This window comes from Schistocerca nitens, chromosome 11, assembly GCF_023898315.1.
Source record: "Schistocerca nitens isolate TAMUIC-IGC-003100 chromosome 11, iqSchNite1.1, whole genome shotgun sequence".
Lineage (NCBI taxonomy): Eukaryota > Metazoa > Arthropoda > Insecta > Orthoptera > Acrididae > Schistocerca > Schistocerca nitens.
In genome coordinates, this window is record NC_064624.1 from 123,994,513 (window position 1) to 124,015,644 (window position 21,132).

A 21,132-nucleotide genomic window follows, 5' to 3' on the forward strand; every position below is an offset into this window, starting at 1 on the left:
ACTTTGTTTAAACTGTGCTGTTTCTGAAACAAACTTTTTAATGGTAGCTGGCAATTTATTGAAAATGTGTGTTCCCGTAAACTGGACTCTTCTTTGGACCAAGGTAAGCAATTTTAGGTCTTATTGTTCCTAGTATTTTACTATGTGCTGAGCTATTGTCTGGAAATAAACATGTTATTTGCAACCAATTTCTTTAAGGGATAAATATACTGAAGCATTGGTTAGAATACCCACTTCCTTGCTCAGATTTGTACATGATTATATGGAATTTACAACACAATTGAGTCTTATTACATGCTTCTGCAGTCTAAAAACTTTTGCTCGGTTTGACGAGGTACCTCAAAATATGAAAGCAAATGAAGTAAGCAAGTTTTTTTTTTTTTCCTATCTCCTACATCTGACATCATTCCCATTGCAAATACAAACTTGTTCAGGTGCTTCAGCAATTTTGTGGTACACACCCTTCCTAACTGAATTTATTACTGAATTGTAACCCGAGAAATTTAACACTGTCAACTGCTTCTATCTGCATGTCTTCGTACATTATACACATCCTGGAAACAAATTTCTTACAGGTTCTTATCTGCATATAGTGGGTCTTTCCAAAAGTTTAATGACAGTAAATTACTTCTAAACCATTTATTGTAAGTGAAAATTTGATTAGTAGCAATTTCTAAATCTGTACTTGACTTGCTATTTGTTGCAATGTTTGTGTCATGTGCCAACAAGACAAACTTAGCATCTGGCAATTTAACAGATGAGGTCATTAGTGTAGACAGGAATAAACAACAGATTCAAGATGGAACCTTGAGGAGCACCACATGTAATTACTTCCCAATCAGACGAAGACTATTTGCTTACTCTGCATGTATTTGCAGTGACACCCTTGTTTCCTTTTAGTTAGGTCAGACTCTAACCATTTTGCAGCACTGCCAGTGACATCACAATATTCTAATTCTCTTGAGAGAAAGCTGTGATTCATAGTCAAGGCCTTTTGACAGGTCACAGAGAATGCCAGTAGCCTCTAACTGGTTTTCTTATGAATTATTCCCACTGTATGTGCAAATACCCTTCTCGATATCAGTAAGCATAAGGAACCCAAACTGTGACTTGGATGATATATTGTTTGCAGTCGGATGCTTAAGAAGATGCTTAGACACAACCTTTTCAAATATTTTTGAAGACGCCAGCAAAAGTGAAAATGATCAATAATTTGATACTATCTCTTTAACGCTCTTCTTGTACAGAGGCTTAACTTAGGCATATTTTAGCCAGCCTGGAAATGTTCCACTGAAAAGAGATTGATTACACAAATAATTTGAGGTACAACTCAACTCACATGAATACACTTTGAAAAACTTCACTAGAATACTTTAAGGATTTTATGATGGATGCTGCTACTTAGGGAGAAGTGAGTGTCATTTCCATTTTACTGAAGTTATTTGTAGGGAGTGGTCTCAGATGTTCAATTGCACTGTTAACTGAACCTGATAACTTCAAGCTGTCAGTAACAGATACAAAGTACTGTACCTATTTAAGAAGTTTGCAACACTACATGCATTTGTTACCAATGTCTCCTTTACTTTAATTTGAAGTGTTACTGGAATTTTCAAAATTCAGAACCTGTATGTATCACAGCATCAACAACAAGTTTAAATAACACATGGCTTTATCTCAATAGGAAGTCAGACTGCTACTTAATTTACAGAAGGCAGCAGAAATGATTTTCTTTCAGTGTTATCTGTAAGGCAAACAGTAGCCTGTCTTCCTAATCACAGTTAATGTAACATAGCTGTTACTGTAGTCTCTTTAAATTTGGTCGTCTTGTCAGACTGTAGTGTATCAGATTATCTTATCATTATTTACAGGATACCAGATGCATTAGTAAAACAAGCGTTTTCTGGAGACAATTTCTTAATCAAAACTGTGTAGCACAATAAATATCTTACATCTCTCAGTATTTGAACATCTGAATCAAATCTACAGTTACTCTGCATTATGTGGCGCAAAATGTAAATGTACTGTGATACTGGAGGGGTGCAGAACTAATTTTTATATGCTCTCACAGTAAGAATGGTTACAAGAATACTTTATGGAAAGCTTCATAGCGTTCTGTTGTTTGTAAATTTTTAGTAAAATTTTCCAAAACTGAAGTCACAGCCACATGAGAAGAAAGTCCACATGACCTGGATTCAGCAAACTGCCTTGTTTCTTATGCAGTCAAATTATTTACCCATTCTTCTTAAATCATATATAGTTTTTGTGTGACACTGCATGGCACAACACACAAGTATTCTTACTAATTTAACTGTGGTATAATGAACACAGGAAGTAGTTTTTTAAAGAATTTTATGTTGCCCTTGGAGGTTTCTTTCCATGATCCTTTAAGGCCGCTTTTGCATGATCAAAATTCATTTGTATGATCATAGAAACTATTATTAATATAAAAGATTAGCTGTCCTATGTATAGCCAAACAACTACTCCTTAAATGTATAACAAAGCCTGCTTCTTCTGAAAAGTTGTTTTCACAATTAACTGAGAAGACGGCAAAAGGCATTAACTTCTTGTGAGACACAATTTAGAAAACATATCTATTTTTTTTAACACAACTAACAGCTCTTGGTAAACCAATATTTCATTATAACTGCACTGGAATCTTACGTATCCCAGGAAACGAAAATTTATAGCCTTATCACGACACTATTCTTAACAGTTTGTTTTTTTCCCCCAGTATGAGCTACGTACTCGACAACAAATGCTATTTCTCGTAAGCAATGGCAATGTTTAGCTTCTCTCTACGGTTATACATGATGGTTTATCGAATGTGTAACGGAAATACTGCATTTATTATTTAGGTGTACAACATTTTATGCTACCTATTTGATCCTCGACAGAATAAGCAAATCAATCACAGCATGGTCAAGAAACAGGTAAAATCCGATAAGCTGAGAATCCGTACGATTTATTTACTTCTACGTAATTTATAAATACATTTCCATTTCTCCGTTACAGTGTACGTGCGATAACAGCCACATTTCTTTCACATTACGGTCACATATCAGCGGATCACACTCGTATCAGGAAGATTCAGCAGACACGCACCGACGTTTTAACATACACTCCAGTGTGGTCCGAAAACTTTCACGTAACTCGACTCGACCACGGATCTCGATACTCGACAAGTGTACAGGCGTCTAAAGCTAGCGAAATGAGGGATGCTCAACTACCGGACCTACCGATAGATGGCTCTAGCGCGTGCCGGCCAAAGATTATAACATTGAGTGTACGCCATATCTGAATTTGGCGAAAAACGAAGTGTCAAAACACGGATGAAAATGTTTTTCGTTCTGCGCCCTGATAAGCCTTTTATATTGGATGTTCTAGATATCTACACATCAACATAATGAAGTGTTTCTAATCTAGTGAGAAAAAACAGTGACAGTTCTGCTATGAAATTCCTAAATTCGAGTGTGTTTTGGAAGTTTGACAAGCTGACCTATAAATTGTTTACTATTAATTTTATGAGTGCTTTACTTATTTGCCCGTTTTAAAATACTATTTAAGATTCAATGGAGCTCAACAAATTACCTTGGTTGCCAAAGCTTTTAACTACAGGTATAATTCGGAAAATCAAGTGTGGAAAACAGTGAAGACGCGTCTTGAAAAAAAGTTGACATCTTTTGCTTAGGGGTATCTTTACTGACAACAGAAATTACAACTGAACTACTAAAGTATTACTTAGTTATAAACGGAAAAACTTATTTTTCTTTATCTGAAGTGATGCATTACCGATCTGCATATATGCTGACACTGTAATTGCAACATTCACTTACGAATTTGGCTCTCTCTTGGATCAGAAATTTAAAGGCCATAATTTTATTAACGCGTGTACATGACAGTGTATTTTAACTGAGTGATAAGGTAGAAGCACCAGTTTTTGACAGTGCTTCAGTCTTTGATACGAGACAAGAAATACATTTAAATGAGACAAACACAAAGGCCAACGTTAAGGCTCCTCTTAAATGCATAACTCGTATCATTTGGATGTTAAGTGTAGTAATAATATTATATTAGACTGATCCATGATGATGTAGGAAGTGAAGGAACTTGTTGAAAATTACATCGATCACAGCTGTTAATTTTAAGGTTGGGGTGTCTTAAAACTCTAATTTTCCAGTCTGACGCCCAAATAATGGCTGGTACCATGGTTTTATTTTAAAATTGAATTCAAAACATGTCAGTGAGCAAAATTAATTAGACTATGAATTACAACCATGGAATTTTATTTCTGTGAATCTTGGTTCCAGTCTTTGACATGGTGTCAAATCACTGGAATGACTGGTTGTCATGATATAGCCCAAGCAAAAAACAAACCTGAAAGCGAAAGCTGTAGAAGCTGGACAGACAGGCACCCCAATAGCTGCTACAATATGTGTTAGACAAGGGTGACATTATATTGCAAATTTAGTGTAAAAAGGTCCATATTGTCTGAATTTGTCCTATACTGACAGGACATTCTAGTCCAGTCGATTTTCCTATCTGCAAAAGTACACTAGATAATACCAGTGGTACAAAGGTAGTGCCAAATTACAAACTATCCAGTAACAACAGAAGTATTGCTGGACAATGTACAGTAAATAACATGTAATAACCTGAGACATTCAGAATTGGATTGAAGAAATAGAACAGCATTTGGAAAGAGAGTAACATTTTGAAAATAACAAATGACACAAGTAGAGTTTTCAGTTCTTATGAAAGCTCGCTTACTTTTTCTTTTTTTTCTTCTTCCTCTCTCTTCTCCATTCTCAAGGGAAAAATGTGATAAAATAAAAGTGCAAGAAAGTTGTGTACAATGTTGGAAATGATGAAAAAGAAAATCTCACTATGCTTTTAACAGCATATGCTGCTGTAAAGCTTGCTCCTCCTAAGAACATGATTTTCTCCCATATCTCTCTCTCTCTCTCTCTCTCTCTCTCTCTCTCTCTCTCTCTCTCTCTCTCTCTCTCCATGTGAAGAGTATTCCTGTAATTATAGCTAATAGCATACCAAGAACATGAGGGTGTCACAGTGGAGATTTGTTTTCTGATACAGACGTCTGATACAACTATTCCACAGCAAAAATTACTTTCAATAGGTGTGGCAGCAGTGCATTCCCATAGGATAACAGAATATTATGTCCTCCAGGAATCACATAGGGTACACCACTTACAGCATAAACTGTACAGCAACTACAATGTTTTGTGAGCAAGTAATACCAGTCAGTATCTTTAATTTTAACATAATTATTGACTCCCATAATTACCTGCTTATACATGTGCTTGTACTACAGGTTATTGGTAAAGCAAATACTTATTGAATAGGTCTTCACACTTTTAATACTTAGCAGAAATTCTTAAAAAAGTTAATTCTTTTATTACTGTATCACCTCTATGGTGGATTAAGAGGTACTGACTGGTTTCGTTGAACATTTAATAGAAGCCTTTATTTTACCTGCTATTGATAAAGAGCCATTCCAAGTTCGGTACATTACAATCTCTCGCATTTTTCATGAGGTTTGTTATTCTGTACACTAATATTTCTTCTTCTAAATGGTAAATATTGCATTCAGACATTGTCGGTATTAAAGGTAATTCATGAAATAAATTATATTTAAACCAGAAAATTAAAGGTTCCACATGACACATGAAAAGTATCTTGTTACAGACATGTATGTACAGTTTCCAAAATGTCTGTGAATTTGAGTTACAAACTTTTTTAAATAGAAATATGAAGATCACAATACTTTGGGTATGCAATAAGTCAAACGTAAAGTACTTTAGTTCCCTATGGGAAACTTTGTTCTTTACGTGATTCGTGCAACTGCTTTCACTCTTAATGGAAAACTAAATGGTTTATGTTAAAGTTAACTTGCAAAAAGTGTAACCATTGTTACATAATTTCTGTGAAGTAAGATTCCTTAATGTTAATTCCTTCCTTTGTCATTGTAACTTGATAATTTCAGTTCCATCTGGGACATATGAACTAAAAAAAAATGAAATGCTTTTATTACTATGACCAAACAAAATCTTTTTAACATGTACTACACAGTTCAAATCAGCAAAAAGTGTAACTGTATAATTAAGGTAAATGTTGATGAAAATTAGGCATGTAACATGAATACTGAAATTTCTTAATCCGCAACTTGTGGTCGTGTGGTAGCGTTCTCGCTTCCCGCGCCTGGGTTCGGTTCCGCGGGGTCAGGGATTTTCTCTGCCTCGTGATGACTGGGTGTTGTGTGATGTCCTTAGGTTAGTTAGGTTTAAGTAGTTCTAAGTTCTAGGGGACTAATGACCATAGATGTTAAGTCCCATAGTGCTCAGAACCATTTGAACCACTTTTTGAAATTTCCAAGTATAACTGTAATCACTGTATTCAGTACTTTGTAGTGCTAGAAAGATAATTCTATATGATTATTTGCATTCTCTTCCCCCTCCCTCAACACAGGAAAATATAATAGAAAGACCTCCTTGCAAAATAAAAACAAAATTAAGAAAATTAGGTTTGCCTGAATCAGGCCCCCTTATTCTAGAATGGTTCTAAAGTAATAAGAATGCTTACGATCAATTGGAACATTGTGTTCATTCTAAGAAGTATTAAAACAAGAATTAAGAGAGTAACAATTTTATTGCTCTTATGTTGCAGAGTATCCACAAACATTACTGTTTGAAACATAGGGCCACTGCATACTCCATTAGATGACACCCATTCTGTGATTAAACTGCTTTCTTAAAGTGAAAAATTCAAGTTAACATAGTTATTGAGGGAAATATTTTCTCACACTGAAAGCTATCTGTCAAATAAGTCCCAGAACTTTTTTTTTCATTAATTTCACACAAATCACCTGTTTTTAATGCAAGTGCATATTTTGTAACACCTAACATCTTAAAATAAGCTTATACAATAAATAATTATAATTTTGTTACAATATCTACACAGGATGTAAAGAGTTAATTTTACTTCAATGTGATTCATCGGTTGAAGTTCATCATTATACAACAACAAATCTATGGACAAAATAGTTTTAAAAAATCTGTCAAAATCTGCATGAAATGTCCCAATACATAATATTTTCAATTTGAGCACTATACATGATTAAACAATATGAGTTTATTTAACTTCTGCCTTATACGCGATTTGTTGTTTAAAATTTTCTCAGCGGGCTTTTTTTTCCATATGTTTTTAAGCATGTGCAGGAGTACAGGGATGCAATCTTACAAACAAGTTGAGTCTGATGTAAATCCTCAATCCCAATTTCATAATGGTAATCATGACCAAGAGCAGGAGCAGGAAATGAGTAATCTACGAATTTAATTTTAACACAATGCAAAATCTTGGCCTGTATATATTTCTGTCGCATATCCCCAGCAATCACAAACATCTGAAACAGTTTCTGAGTATTCTACAACAGAGTACACGCAGTCACTTGTTTTAAACATTTTTCCCCAGTTAACAAAATTTACAAATGCATTTTTATTGGCCATATTGGGAAAAGCATAGCGATAAATACATTCTAATGCAGATTTAACATTTCTTGCATGGAGCAGCAATGGAACACCAATGATTTTTAAGCTTTTGATATAATTTTCAGTGTCTGAAAATACCAAGCCAATAAGATTTTTTGTCAAGTCTCAGGGGGCTCTTATACCCTTTACCTAATGGATTTCTAGAGTTCAGAATATCAAAAATCCTATCAATATAATACAAAAATTCTACTGTTGCTTCACTTCCTTTAAAATTTGGATCACAAACCCTCCTCAAAAACTCTATACTATCTGCCACGCTAGAACTCAAAGTCTGTGCAGCTAATGAAACATTCATTTTTCTATTTACACTACTTATATGTTGTCCTGATAGTTTGTTCGCAAATGTCATACCTTCTTCTTGTTGTACCTTGTTCAATTGCTCAATGAAATGCCATCTAATAATGCCAGTTGGAGACTCAATAGCAGATACTTCTGCTAGAGCATTTCTGGCAAACTTAATCATATGGCACATGTCCAAGATACACTAAACATTGTATTTTTCCACAGGATGAGGAAAGTAGCTTTTAAAATCACCCTTGTAAAAATTTAAAGTACAGCCAAGTGAACGTTAAGTGATTATATTTACCTTACAGCCATCACATGTAACACACCAAACCCTAATGCCAGAACTATGCAGCCTCTCTAAAGCAGATTTTATCAGTGTGGCCTGATTATTTGCCTGTACACCGTTGATAAAGACGTATGCAATCAGGCATTTAAATTTGCCTTTAATAGAGACAAGCATGAAAACCAGAGCCTCAGATGCCTCTATTACTTCTTCTGACTGAGGCACTTCCCCACCAAACTCTAAAAAACCTTTGTATTGCTTAGTTCCTTGGTCCCAAACTACTTGCTTCCTAATTCCCATACTGTCTACAATTAGACATGAATCGCTGAACTGGTCCCTTACAATGTACTTGAAAACATCTTTTAAGAAGCTAGGTTCACAGTCTACACTTGCCACCCATTTTGAAATCAATGGGGCAGAGGCGTTAATTTTTTCAGGTGTTCATATGCTGCTGGTGAATAAAAGTACACAGTCATCGCAAACATTTTCACATTTGTTGTGTATCTATTACCCTTTGATGAGAGAGAGTTGTTCACTAAATTGCACACTAATTCCACTTGTGTTCCTTTCTGATGATTGAGGAAGTTATGTAACTTCTCAGGAAGATGCCCCTTCTCCTTCAATGAACGTATGATGTCATCCATGGAAAACACTTTCTTCTTCGAATTTTTTCACGGACACACTTCAGTTTACGTTTTAATTCGTGCACAATGTCTGAGAAAAAAAAATGCAAGTTTCGGTCGCTTTGTCTTCCATTTATACTTTCGACTGTATACCACAATCAATTACTGAATAACCAACTGCACTCTAAATAAGGAAATAATTTCGTTATATACGATTGAAATAACTTAAGTTTTGATGAAAAAATATTATAAGAAAACGTTGGGGGTGTGAAAACATCCTTATACTAACGTTTTCGACACAATTCGCAGCTTCTGCATTGGATAAGTGGGACATGCTTTCCAGTGAAGAATTCTCATTGACAACATTCTCCACGCAATCAGTAGCATCTACAATGGGCAAATCGAGCACGGATTCCATGACAGAACGCTAAAAACAAAAATATGGACCTGTATTACAACATTGCTTAGACCTATGTAGCGTACGAAATAAATTCACAAAAGTAAAAAGCGCACACACAGCAAGGAAAGTAATTAGCTACCTCAAATAAAGAATCATCGTTGTCACTCAAAATCCTAACAACATGTCGTGGCTGTTTATTTGGTGCATCAAATGTGTCGGAAAGTCAAAAACTATGGCACTGCTTCGGGTTTGAAACGTTTCTCCCACGTTCCAGGGCTCACTACGTAATCATCTTGTCGGAAACGGTTTCCGCAAAGAAAACTGCAAGACGTAGGATTAAAATCTTTCCGCTTCACGGAAGTAATCCATGTCTTTAGTAGCTCTGGGTGCTTTAGAGGAAACCTGTTCAAAAACATCGAATTAGCAAACGCACTAAGTCTGTATTTTTATCGTATTGTATCGGTAGTCGTATTACCTGTGAAATGGTAAGTCACTCTCCTTACTCCATCGCTTCGTACAATTGAAAGTGGAACAAGAAATTACCATTTCGATAGTCCGTAATTCCTTATACACCGTACAGACCGAGAGAAACTTCTTGCTACATTCGAATATGGCGGGCAATACAGACAACAGAATCAGCTGGTGGAGCCATCTATCGGTAGGTGCGGTAGTTGAGCATCCCTCATTTTGCTAGCTTCAGACGCCTGTGACAAGTGTGCAGCGCGTTTGCTTATACGTCATTTTGACGTCACTTCCGAGTGGTTTTGGACCACAATGATGTGTCTGTTAGGCTTCCCTTCGGTTGCAAATAACATGTTTATTTCCAGACAATAGCTCAGCACATAGTAAAATACTAGGAACAATAAGACCTAAAATTGCTTACCTTGGTCCAAAGAGGAGTCCAGTTTACGGGAACACACATTTTCAATAAATTGCCAGCTACCATTAAAAAGTTTGTTTCAGAAACAGCACAGTTTAAACAAAGTTTGAGAGATTTTTAGGCAGGCAGCTCCTCTATGAATGAATATCTTAACAGGGACTGTTAGACCAGCTTAAGTAAAAATGTCTTAGATTTGGGTTTACAACAGTTAAGATTAGGTGTTGTGTGTATGATAAATTTGTTAAAGTGCATAACTGTTTCATTCTGAGTGTATTAATTCTGTAAACGTTGGCAGTCCCAGTTTATCTGTTATGTATTCACATATTCCCCCGAACGAGCTAAGGAAGTGACGTCGAGATGACGTAGCCCAGCGTTCGCAAAGCATATCGATATATCGATCGGCGACTACAAATCGAGCTGATGTAGTGGCGGGAGAAAATCGAGTTGTCGTAAAAGTGGCGGGAGAGTCGTGTGTTTACTGGCTCAGTGCTGTAGAGTTCTGCTGCTGCGGTATGTCGCAAACTCCTGTTTCGGGCACTTCTTCGAGTATGTCTACTGACCGTGTTGAAGACCGGGAAGTAGATGTGTTCGAGAAGTTAATGCGTTCATCGCTGAAAGGTGTATGTATTGACAGAGAAGGCGACATCCATGGATTTTGCGAGACAGAAGAAGATGTTGTCCATCTTCTGAGCAACTTGCGCGTCCATGGCTACGCATACTCAGTTAGAAGAAGTGCGTTTTATCGCCAGCCCCCTTCAGGTGCTGCTAAACGTAAGTGAAACTGTTCCTAATTCGTTTTTGTGTTCAGATGTAACATAATTACATAATTGTTACATAGATGTATTCCATTTATATCCTTTGGCTGCGTTAAAAATAAATGTAATTAGTTATTTGTAGTAAATAACGTCGTTCGTAAATCAGATTTGTACATTTCTCGAGTTAAACATGTCTTGCATATTTTCATTCTGTAAACACATTACACTTTTCATTCTCGCACTACGTACTGTTAAATCGAGTAAATCAATCGTAGTAGGATGGGGAATACTGCAAGCCATGTAGCACACACGAAACAATCGCAAAATAACATTAATGGCTATGTAGCATAAAAATATAAATTTGCTTATGGGAATGGATAACTAAGAATGAAATTTCAAAAAGGACAACCATTGTCAAAGTGTATAGAATGTAGCCTACAAATAGAATTTGTTACTGTAGTGTGAAGGAAAGAATTAGTTTTGTCCATATACATCAGAAAAAAACATTTAAGACATGCAGGGATTAAAATGTAACTCAAGTGTAGGTACTGATACTTTTTTTCAATTGAGCATTTGTAGCAGCACGAAATGCCAATCTTCCTGACTACTGTGGCAAGATTTTTTACAGTGTATCCTAAACCTCACTGACCACAGGCGACTCTGTATTGTATATCTATTGATCATTTGAGTCTGTGTTCCTGTACAGTTAAAACAGCTTAATTCACAAAACTATCTACCCATTAGTGAGTGAAAATACTGCAACTAAGTACTGACATCACTTCCATGCTGTTTGCTTCAGTGGTCAAAGACAACTACTTGTATCCAGTAGTGAACTATATCCATTAGTGTATGAATAAACTGATCTTGATTGTACTAATTCATGACAAAGTAATTGGTTTTTGCACTAAATTCTGTTGGTTTTTCATGATGCTATCATACATATTTTACATAAGTTTCCATGTTCATCAGTGGCCTACCCCATATATGTGCAGTGACATGATTGTAGATTTAATTAAAATTCTGTTTTTACCAGACGAGACAGGCTTCTTCTACAGCCACACGAAAGGCAACATACCAATACAGTTTTTTGGCCCTGTTTTCTGCGTTGAAAGCTTAGTGAAAAGACAATGTACTCTTGGCCCGTTATATCATAAAAAGGAGACTCCTGTTGCAGATCATCTGGTAAGTAAAATAAAGATCTGAGTAGCAATTGCATATATTTTCAATCAAAAAGGAATAGTTACAGGGACTTATTAAATTTTGTTTATTTTATACATAAAGGTGGACCATGTTAACCCAAAGAAGAAGAGAAAAGTTCTCATGGACACACAAAAGAAAGGCTGTCCAGCAACATTGGATGTTAAGTGTGTCAGGGTATTCCCCGATTATGCGATAAACTCTGCAACAGACAGTTCAAAAAAGAGTGAGTATCCAACTGAGTAATGTGTGTAGATATATTAGCCTGATAAGTTACATGTATGTCATTTGGCTAGCTCTTGTATATAAATATTTGTATTCATTGATAAATTTGTATTGTATTAAAGGTTACTGAGAAACTGAAACTCGACTTGGAGTCAACACAGGTACCAAAAAGTTATCTGCGATATTATGTGGCTGCCTCCCAAGCAAGCTGCCATAATCATGGCATTGAATGTGTGAAAACGATTGGACACATACACCCTTTGCTTTCAAAAGAGATCAGGGATATAGTTACAAAGGGGACGAACTCAGTTCGAATAATTAAGTTAGAACTGGAAAGATTTGTGGAAAAAAATTTCACTGGGAAAAACAGACCAGATCGGATGAACATAATGTTTTACGCAACAGATAGTACAATTTATAGCCATATGTATCGGGCTCTGTTTGATTTGAAGAAAACTGTTATTGACCAAGATGCATTAAGGAATCAAATTAATGGGTGGGAAAAAGAATCGAAGGCTGAGAGATTTTTTTTTCAGACCGTTTACAGATGACAATGGAAAAGTGCAGCCATTGCTTTTTTGTTACCAGCACAAGTGGCAAAGGGAACTTTTGAAAAGGTATGGTAGGGTTTAGGGTATGTTTGCTTGATGCAACATACAAGACAACGAAGTATGACATTCCATTATTTTTCTTGGTAGTGAAAGCTAATGTATGCTATTTAGTAGTTGGGATATTCTTTATTCAAGTAGAAAACACTGCTTCAATTAAGGAGGCTCTAGAAATTTTCAAGGCATGGAACCCAGACTGGAATCCAGTTTCATGGGTTACAGATTTCTCTGAGCCTGAGATACGGGCAATTGAAGGAACATTTCCAATGTCAAGGGTTTATCTTTGTTTATTTCATCGAAAGCAAGCCTGGCAACGGTGGCTTAGCAAAAAGAACAATTTAGACATACCAGGTGATAGTGAGCAAATTCTGAAGCTGTGGGAAGGAATTGCTGAGTCACCATCTGAAGAACAATTCTTAACTGCAAAACAAAACCTTCAATCTCATGAACTGTTAACTAGAAATTCTGGTGCACTTGATTATTTTAATAAGCAATGGCTTTCAGTATCTGAAAGGTGGGTGAAGGCCTATGAGGACAAGGAGAATTTCTTTGCCAATATTACTACTACTAATGGCGTTGAATCACTAAATAAGAGTGAAACATTTTTTTCTTAGGCATTCAGCAGATAAAACATTGACAGGTGTTGTTAAAGTTTTAATAAATGATTTCCTCCCTAGCCTGTTTAAAAAATATATGGATGAAGAATTCAGCTGTGAAATCTTACAGCAGAGAGATTCCTCACTTCTTGCATAACAAGTCACACGAATTTGTGAATCACGTAATGAAAAGATATTCTTCAGCGCAAACTGAACTCACCGAAAGCTCAGTGAGAGATTATTTTGTGTAGAAAGTGCCGAGGCCAAGGATTGTTACTATGTGGTGAATTTTGCAAAGCCTAATTGCACATGTGAAGACTTCCAAAGGTGGAAATATCCATGCAAACATTTCTGCGCAATTTTCATTTATTACCCTGACTGGGACTTTCATAAGTTGAATGACAATTACAAGAACAGCCCTTTAATTTGTCTCGATGAGACCTTTGGGTTTGGCTCAAGCAGCAGTTGGTCTGGACCTGCCAGCCCTGTATTACAAAGTTCAGAGGATACCAGCAGTGAGGAGGCAGTAAACCAAGGCAGTGACAATCCCATAAGCTCAACTTCATCAGAGGAGCAAGATGCACGGGAATTAGCAAGGCAGGTCATAAACCTGACCTACAACTGTAAAAACTGGGAAGCAATTGCTAGAACACTGAAGAGGCTTCGAGAATGTGTGGACGATTTAACATCGTCAAACTCACAAGCTGGTGGTCTTCCATTATCAGGATCATAAAAGCTCTCTGTGTGTGTGTGTGTGTGTGTGTGTGTGTGTGTGTGTGTGTGTTTGCGTGTTTGCTTTGATAATGTTTTGTGAGGGAAATTCAGCTTCTTGGTGTACCACATACCGCCCAAGTCTCGTAATCACACTGTATGAAAATGGATGGAAGGTGTAAGATACATGCTTTGCTTGAACAGCTGCAATCTGAAGTATCCTACCTCTCTGCTGAAGCAAATTTAGCTCCAAGAATATGTAAGTCAAAATAAATTTATTGTGCATACATTTTCTAAAACTAATGTACTACAACTATAATCATTGAAAGAACTACTTACTTGCATTGATGCCCATATCAATCACCCTGGACTAAAAGAGGAACATTAATAAAATAGAGCTCATCCCCCTGAATCAGTTAGGCATGAACATAGCAAGACAGCCAATAGTATTTATTTAAATTTAATAAACCAGTTGCTGAAACCAATTTGATTTTATATAATTGGTGCTAAAATCTAGGTCAGGGCCAGCGATAGTCAAAATGGTGCTTATCTACTGCTCATTGGTAGGCGATGCGACAATTTTGCGTAGCCAGAAGAATGATTCTTTCTCATATTCAATGAGAGACAAGAACAGACACAATATACTTCTAGCGCTGAAATTGTGAAGCATTGTTATGTTTTCTGTTTTTCATTGTATTCATGAGTTTGGAGAAATATTCTGTGATAAGGGGCGCAAGCTATAAATTACTGATTTCAGTGATTGTTCTGCATGATGATGTCATCTGCTTGTGTATATCTCATGGATTAATTGCAGGGACATGGACTAAATGTTGTTGTACAGTTACTCTGACACACAATTGGCTGTTATATACAATTCCCAAAGATTATTCTACCTATATGTGTATACATATATGAATTTGTCTGAGGCTCTGGTCTGTAGATCCATTAATCACTAAACTATTGTTATTTTCATCGGTAGTATCATTCCAGTAACTACTTATCCCCCTGCTTGAGAGATCAACACACACTCCTTGAGCTGCCCTCATTTGTTATCCTGCCCCTTTAATTTCTAACAGTGAAATGGTATAGAGCCTCACCTATTTGGAAAGATTTACCTCAGTAGCTCTGACAATTTCATTGACCTATGAAGTGCAGGGATAGGTACGTAAAAAATGGAGACAATGTGTTGCATGATACCACTCATTCTATGTGTGCAACTCCTAATATTTTATCAACTCATTGTATAGAGTATATGGGTGCTTGGTAAAAGTCATGTCACACACAGTGTTCGATTTTTTCCATACTGAAATTTTAATGACATGTGTTACATCTGCAATTACTTCTGTAAAACAACTTGTTAAGACTACCAACCATGAGGTGAAAGCAACCTTGCAGATAGAGTAAACAATTTAGACAGTGTTGCAAGAGGATCTTTGATGGTTGATAATTAAAGACAATGGGCTAAGCCCTTAGTCACTGCTGATAAATGTATCCTGTAAATTGTAATTTACTACAATGAAATTTGTATGTCATGGCAGGCAGTGTTCTACACTTTGCTAAAGACGAACTGACATGTTGCTGCTAATTCCAAATTCACACAGTATGTTTGACATTCACTATCCAAAAAGTAGAAATTGTCTGTTGAAGATCAGCTTTGAGGACTTCCCAATTGTGGCAGACTTAATGAAGTAGAATATTAACATTACAAAAAGGATACAAAATGTTATCGCAAATTGGTACAATGAAAAGATTGATAACTTAGCTTTCAGCCCAAAGGCCTTCATCTGAAATAGAAAAATACACACCCATGACCAATGTCTCTCACTACTGTGGCCAGAATGTGTGTCTAATTTGTATTTCAGATGAAGGAGCTTTGGCTGAAAGCCAAGATGGATAACAGTGTAAAATTGTAATTCCATCCTGGGCTTTGCGTTGTTATATTACCATTCTTATACATGTTATGTGTACTCTGCATCAAGTAGAATGAATCTGTACTATTTACCACAGTTACTCAGTGTACATACAGATTATTATATTGCAAAGAGAAATTTTTCTCAACACCTTGTCAGTCATATATAGATTGCAGTAGTGATAGGTAAGAATTGCAATCTATCTTTTATTTTAAAGCTGTGGGTGGTGTGGGAGTTATCCCCTTTTGCAGTTAAACGTGTTACATATGCTTCATCATTAAATATGTTAAATATGTATTGTTTACCCTTTTTTTGCTTACTACATTATTTCACGGTTCACAGGTACTCTGTTCTTGTGCCACATTTAAAAGCAGCATTCAGATCAGCTTTTTTGGTTCTTTTGTATTGCATGGGAGCAATGGACAAGCCACATGCAAAATTTACAAAAGAGTTGCAGTTGCAGATCACCTTGGCAACATCAAGGTATGTCAGTATCTGCATTGATTTTTGATTAAAATCACTTGCAGGCCAAGTTATTTTAAAGTTAATCATTGTATCCCCATTCAGGTGACACAGTTGTCTTCTCCCAGCAGCGAGAGGCAATGTTGTGATCATTCCTCTGAACCTCCTTCTCTCGTGGAAACTGTAATTGACACACAATGCATACCCAGGTGCGGTAGTCCCTACTGTTAGAAATAAGGTTGCTGTGGCACATTACCTGGTTGTGTATCATCAAGGTGCGTAATGTGATAACATTTATTTACATGAATACTTATTACAAGGCAATTTTTTTCAATTAATTTTGCTTTCTGCACTTAGTCAGGACCGTATCAGTCCAAGGGAAAATATAATGAACACAAATGAGTGAGTGCTCAGCTACAGTTTCAGACAAATGGCTGAATTTTCCAGGTTTTCTGTACAGTGAACAAATTACCACATGGAGACAGAAGTGAGTATAGTATCTGATTCTGAATTACACTCCTGGAAATGGAAAAAAGAACACATTGACACCGGTGTGTCAGACCCACCATACTTGCTCCGGACACTGCGAGAGGGCTGTACAAGCAATGATCACACGCACGGCACAGCGGACACACCAGGAACCGCGGTGTTGGCCGTCGAATGGCACTAGCTGCGCAGCATTTGTGCACCACCGCCGTCAGTGTCAGCCAGTTTGCCGTGGCATACGGAGCTCCATTGTAGTCTTTAACACTGGTAGCATGCCGCGACAGCGTGGACGTGAACCGTATGTGCAGCTGACGGACTTTGAGCGAGGGTGTATAGTGGGCATGCGGGAGGCCGGGTGGACGTACCGCCGAATTGCTCAACACGTGGGGCGTGAGGTCTCCACAGTACATCGATGTTGTCGCCAGTGGTCGGCGGAAGGTGCACGTGCCCGTCGACCTGGGACCGGACCGCAGCGACGCACGGATGCACGCCAAGACCGTAGGATCCTACGCAGTGCCGTAGGGGACCGCACCGCCACTTCCCAGCAAATTAGGGACACTGTTGCTCCTGGGGTATCGGCGAGGACCATTCGCAACAGTCTCCATGAAGCTGGGCTACGGTCCCGCACACCGTTAGGCCGTCTTCCGCTCACGCCCCAACATCGTGCAGCCCGCCTCCAGTGGTGTCGCGACAGGCGTGAATGGAGGGACGAATGGAGACGTGTCGTCTTCAGCGATGAGAGTCGCTTCTGCCTTAGTGCCAATGATGGTCGTATGCATGTTTGGCGCCATGCAGGTGAGCGCCACAATCAGGACTGCATACGACCGAGGCACACAGGGCCAACACCCGGCATCATGGTGTGGGGAGCGATCTCCTACACTGGCCGTACACCACTGGTGATCGTCGAGGGGACACTGAATAGTGCACGGTACATCCAAACCGTCATCAAACCCATCGTTCTACCATTCCTAGACCGGCAAGGGAACTTGCTGTTCCAACAGGACAATGCATGTCCACATGTATCCCGTGCCACCCAACATGCTCTAGAAGGTGTAAGTCAACTACCCTGGCCAGCAAGATCTCCGGATCTGTCCCCCATTGAGCATGTTTGGGACTGGATGAAGCGTCGTCTCACGCGGTCTGCACTTCCAGCACGGACGCTGGTCCAACTGAGGCGCCAGGTGGAAATGGCATGGCAAGCCGTTCCACAGGACTACATCCAGCATCTCTACGATCGTCTCCATGGGAGAATAGCAGCCTGCATTGCTGCGAAAGGTGGATATACACTGTACTAGTGCCGACGTTGTGCATGCTCTGTTGCCTGTGTCTATGTGCCTGTGGTTCTGTCAGTGTGATCATGTGATGTATCTGACCCCAGGAATGTGTCAATAAAGTTTCCCCTTCCTGGGACAATGAATTCACGGTGTTCTTATTTCAATTTCCAGGAGTGTATATTTCTAGGAGCATGTTATTTTACCACTTCACTGTACATGATTTGACAACTTTGTATTGTTACAGGTTGCTGCAGAAGTGGCCTTGGTGTTCAAGTAAGACAAAGGCAAATTTCTGATTTTTTTAAAATCATGATGCTATTACATCATCCTCAGGATAAGATGTAGCTAGTGCACACATTCTCAAAGTCTGTTAATATTTATAGTGCTGTAGGTCAGGTTTATAACCAGCCTAGCTAACTGCCTGTCATCTTGTTCCTCTGATGAAGTTGAGCTTCTGGGATTGTCACTGCCTTGGTTTACTGCCTCCTCACTGCTGGTATCCTCTGAACTTCGTAATACAGGACTGGCAGATTCAGACCAACTGCTGCTTGAGCCAAACCCAAAGGTCCCATTGAGACAAATTAAAGGGCTGTTCTTGTAACTGTCATTCAACTTATGAAGGTCCCAGCCAGGGTAATAAATGAAAATTGAGCAGAAATGTTTGCATGGAAGTATTCACATGTGCAATTAGGCTTTGCAGAATTCGCCACATAGTAACAATCCTTGGCCTCAGCACATTCTACACAAAATAATCCCTCACCCATTTCTCTCACTGAGCTTTCAGTAAGTCCAGTTTGCGCTGAAGAATATCTTTTCATTGCGTGATTCACAAATTTGCGTGACTTGTTATGCAAGAAGTGAGGAATCTCTCTGCTGTAAGATTTCACAGCTGAATTCTTCAGACAATATTTTTTAAACAGGCTGGGGAGGAAATCATTTATTAAAACTTTAACACCACCTGTCAATGTTTTATCTGCTGAATGTCTAAGAAAAAAATGTTTCACTCTTTTATTTAGTGATTCAACACCATTAGTAGTAGTAATATTGGCAAAGAAATTCTCCTTGTCCTCATAGGCCTTCACCCACCTTTCAGATACTGAAAGCCATTGCTTATTAAAATAATCAAGTGCACCAGAATTTCTAGTTAACAGTTCATGAGATTGAAGGTTTTGTTTTGCAGTTAAGAATTGTTCTTCAGATGGTGACTCAGCAATTCCTTCCCACAGCTTCAGAATTTGCTCACTATCACCTGGTGTCTAAATTGTTGTTTTTGCTAAGCCACCATTGCCAGGCTTGCTTTCAATGAAATAAACAAAGATAAACCCTTGACATTGGAAATGTTCCTTTAATTGCCCATATCTCAGGCTCAGAGAAATCTGTAACCCATGAAACTGGATTCCAATCTGGGTTCCGTGCCTTGAAAATTTCTAGAGCCTCTTTAATTGATGCAGTGTTTTCTGCTTGAATGAAGAATATCCCAATTACTAAATAGCATACATTAGCTCTCACTACCAAGAAAAATAATGGAATGTCATACTTCTTTGTCTTGTATGTTGCATCAAGCAAACATACCCTAAACCCTACCATACCTTTTCAAAAGTTCCCTTTGCCACTTGTGCTGGTAACATAAAAAGCAATGGTTGCACTTTTTCATTGTCAACTCTAAACGGTCTGAAAAAAATCTCTCAGCCTTTGATTCCTTTTCCCACTCATTAATTTGATTCCTTAATGCATCTTGGTCAATAATAGTTTTCTTCAAATCAAACAGAGCCCGATACATATGGCTATAAATTGTACTATCTGTTGGGTAAAACATTATGTTCATCCGATCTGGTCTGTACCAGCAACACTAAAGTGCACAAACCCCGAAAGTGTTAACGAACAAACTTTAGTTACGTTTTATTTGCAGCAAGTGTGTTTCTGTATTGCATCCTGGTCACTCACTGATTTCCTTACAACAAATAAGCTCTGAGCACATGGGTGTAAGTTGTTTAATCTGTGTGGTAAAACAATATTTGAGAAAAAGTTTTTCATTTATAAAACAGTATCAACTCAAAAAACTAATGTACATTGCTCATGATTTGTTGTGTAGTCAGAATACACATGTTGCAATGAATAAATTCAATTATGTAATTATCATTTCCTTTGGCAATGAATCATATGAGCTAAACATGACATTAGAGGGAATAGCAATTTTCAAATATTTTTCAGTGCATACTCTTATGTGTGCATTGTTCCTTTAAGCTTACACACAATCTGTTGTTCAAAATGACTAGTTGTTAGTGTTTTTAAAATGTTTATGCTATTGTACATGTCAATGTATTTTATGTTTTGCATTTATGTAAGCATGCATGGACTATGTATGTGAATTGGACATATGAAGAAATGTCATTGTGTAATTATCCTTTTTGAGTGAAAACTAAACTCCATGTATTTCCTATTACAGATAATAAAACAATGTGGTATCAATAATTATGTTTTCTTAATCATTTGCAATTACCCACTAGAATCCACAGATATGAAAGTAAAGTAGTTTGATTATGGTGCCTGAAAAATTTAACCAACCTAACAAACTTACAGTTTTTAGGTTTATTTACTTCACAAGAGGATTAGGACTTTAAAAATGGCATATACAGAGCCTACTACAGGGAAATTTCTACACCTGGTATTGTCCTCCTGATTGTCATTTGCCCTTTCCTTTTGTATTTCTGGAGACTCTTGCTCACCTTACCATTCGTCTTTGGTACCACCATATGGGCACCAGGTAGACAGTAATTCAGTATGGTGTTTTTTGGGGACAATAACTTAAGGCTACTAATTCTGAATGTTATTAGAAATGTTGTTAGCCCAGCAAAACTTGCTACCATTCTATCA